Consider the following 3,739-nt stretch of genomic DNA (forward strand, 5'->3'; position numbering starts at 1 on the left):
GTCTTACAGTGGTTTGGTAGTTTCATGAAATTAAAAATGAAAAATCTCTTAAATTGATCAGACTTTTGTGTAAAATCAGATGAACTTTTAAGACCAGTGGTTTCTAATATTTTCATCTCTGTTAAAGGGTAACTTTGGGTGTTTTTCGGCCTGGAATTCTTCAATTTACGTCCACAAAAGTGCTTGTTTTACCACTGACAGACTCAAGTTATTATTTTAAGTCTGACAACATTATGGAAAGGATCCCTACAGAGATAGACCTTTCTGTTAAAGATTACAATCCTTTTTTTAACATAAAACATCGTCAAAATTACGTTCGCTAAACCCACCAGAGTCCATATGAATAAAAATAAAAATCTATTGTTGGGACACATTTGTTACCTAGGAATTTTATTAATGTTGATATAGTATGTGGATGCTTTCAACAGTTTGTTTAAATTCTGCATTAGCAAAACACAACAACAACAAATTTATAAAATGATAAATCTTTTCCCGGACAAGTGACAAGTGAAACGTAAGTTTGTCCAAAGGACAAGTGCCTCAAAAAGTTAATGTCGAGCCCTGATAAAACATATTTGGACGACATACCACATAAATCATATGTTCTGTAAATAAAAGATTATGAAAAGGCAAGTTTTCTTAACTACACAGTGGGTGGACTCTCAGGCTTTTAACCTTTGTAGTAATTCACATTAGCACACGCACAAAGAATAAAGCCTTCAGATGTGTCTGATGATAAACTGCTGATGTGTCTTTTTCTGTCCATCAGATTGTTGAGAACTCACCGTGGACACAAACACAGTGACCAGAAACCTGAAACTGTCTGACAACAACAGGAAGGTGACACATATGGAGGAGCAACAGGTTCTCACACTCATCTCGTAAAATATGGACGCTTGGTCAGGTGCCTTTGTCGTTCTTATTGACGCTAAAAGTCTCCTTTAGCGCTATAAGTAAACGCGCTTGGTCGGGACTATTGCCGTCCCTTTTGACGCAGTTATGTTAAGGAAAAGGTCGTGGGTGGGTGTACGGTTCTGTGACACGCGGGAGGAAAATAAAAAGCGACTATAGCCAGCGTGACCAGCGGGATGCGAACCCCGCTCTCCTGGTGAAAGTCCTGTGTTTGTTTGACCCATCCACCCCCCCAACCAACCTCCTTACATACTACTCTCTAAATCCTCTCTAACTGCTGCTCTCCCCGGGGCGTTACACAAACACACTGAAAGACGCCTTTTTCATCTCATCAGACGATGACAGCCACTGTCCAAACGTCCTTATTTTACGAGTTCGGAATGAGAACGGGTTGGGAGGAGAAACAGCCATATCTTTATCATCCAGAGAGGTTTGACTGCAGGCAGCTGCTGTGTAGAGAACGTTTGTTTGGTTATAATGATCAGTCCTGGGCCTGTACTACAAAGAAAGATTTGGCGTTAACGAGGTAACTTCAGGTTCAACCCAGGGTTTTCTGTATCACGATCAGTTGTTACCGAGTTCAATCACCGTGGTAACTTATGCTGAACACCTACCCTGATGAGGAGCAGCCTATGTTGGAGATTAGAGATCAACTGGTGTAAAAGCACTACCTACTGACCAATGAATACTCGATTGATAACGACGTCACCGTTCTTAGAAGATCAGCTGGAGCTCGGTGGGCGGAGAGAGAGAGAGAGAGAGGGGGGTAGAGAGAGAGAGGGGTAGAGAGAGAGAGCGACAGAGAGAGAGAGAGGGGGTAGAGAGAGAGAGAGAGAGGGGGGGGGGAGGGAGAGAGAGAGAGAGAGAGAGAGAGAGACAGAGAGAGAGAGAGGGGGAGAGAGAGAGAGAGAGAGAGAGAGAGAGAGAGAGAGAGAGGGGTAGAGAGAGAGAGCGACAGAGAGAGAGAGAGGGGGGAGAGAGAGAGAGGGGTAGAGAGAGAGAGAGAGAGAGAGGGGTGGTAGAGAGAGAGAGAGAGACAGAGACAGAGAGAGAGAGAGGGGTAGAGAGAGAGAGAGAGAGAGAGAGAGAGAGAGAGAGGGGGAGAGAGAGAGAGAGAGAGAGAGAGAGAGAGAGAGAGAGGGGTAGAGAGATAGAGCGACAGAGAGAGAGAGAGGGGGGAGAGAGAGAGAGAGAGAGAGAGGGGGGGTAGAGAGAGAGAGAGAGAGAGAGAGAGAGACAGAGACAGAGACAGAGAGAGAGAGAGGGGTAGAGAGAGAGAGAGAGAGAGAGACAGAGAGAGAGAGAGAGAGGTGCGCTCATAAAAGTTAAACCATTTAGAGAGCAACAACCCCGTTAAGATTCCCTGATGGTATTTTTATGAATGATATAGATTTCCAGCTGAGTGAATTACATATAGGATATCTGTCGGCTTGTTGAGCCGTGTGTTGCCAAGGCGACACATCAGTTTGAATTATGTTTTTATATTTTTTATTTGCTCTCGCGATCGCTTACCACTGCCGGGATTGCAACTGATTTTTTTTTATGCCTTTTATTGTCATTATACACATGTACAACGAGATGCAACTCCTTTCCAGTGTCAACATGTACATAAGAGAAATGTAACAACATGGAATGAAATAAGTAGTGCAAAAGAAAGGAGTGGGGGGGTAAGGTGCACAGTTCTGAGATGCTATATACATATATAAAAATAGAAAATAATATAATAGGCTAAAGCTACGACAGTTTATGGAAAGCAAAAGTGTAATTATGGTCAGATCTTGGTCCTGACTGATGGGGAAGTGATATAGATAAGCATTGTGATTTACGCATAACAGCGTTCTTTTGCCAGCTTTCCTTCCTGCGTCTTGCCTGTAAACCGTGTCTGTGTTCTTCATATTTATGTAGAATTATAGTTTGCTCTTCTTATGTAAAATATCTGGCTGTGGTAGATGTTTGCAATTGGTCGTGCTGCGTAAACACCGCCTCTTTTATGTGAACGTGCACGCCGCTGGATTGGGAACCCCTGGGTTGTCTGCCTGTCTTTCTGTCTGTGTGTCTGTCTGTCTGCCTGCCTGCCTGTCTGTTTGTCTGTCTGTCTGTAAACTAACCCTGGGTTGACTGAACTAGATGTTAACCACCGTGGTGACACAGCTTATGTAGGACCGCGGTTGTTAGGTTAGGTGAAGCTGGGGAACTGAAATACATCCAGAGCATGTTGGTCTTGATTCATAGTACAGGCCTCTGAACATATGAATGGGAATGTAAACAGTCTATTGTTGTATGTTGTTTTTTCTGTAATCCTATGATATAGTAAAGTAGGGGCAGGACTTTATAAGCATTATGCTTTTGCCTGCTCCTTCTTAAAATCATCCTTTTTGTTCTTTGATGATTTTATCTGATTTAGTTTTCTCTTCTTCATTCACAGTATGGTGATTGTTCAACATAAATAAATCAAACTGTGTTGACTTTGATATTCACGGTAATCTTGTTTTCTTGCAGCAGTCCAAACAGCTGTTAGTGAGTTGATGTTTATGAGTTCAACCTGTTTTAATAAATGTAAATCTTGTACATTTATAAATCAAAGAATAAAGACATTTTCCTCACACTTAAATGGTATTTCTTTTATATTCACAACATTTGAACATGTTTTATACTTCTTGTGAATATAATCCAATTAATCTTATTTCCATATATGAGTGTTTTGTATAAATATGTTTGAAAACTGGACGTAGTCTCATGTGTATCCTTCCTCTAACTTCACATTAACAAAGGGCTTCTGCATAAATTACATTTCATGTTTTGTTTCCAACAGACATTAACTCTGTTA

Source organism: Sander lucioperca, chromosome 19, assembly GCF_008315115.2.
Source record: "Sander lucioperca isolate FBNREF2018 chromosome 19, SLUC_FBN_1.2, whole genome shotgun sequence".
Lineage (NCBI taxonomy): Eukaryota > Metazoa > Chordata > Actinopteri > Perciformes > Percidae > Sander > Sander lucioperca.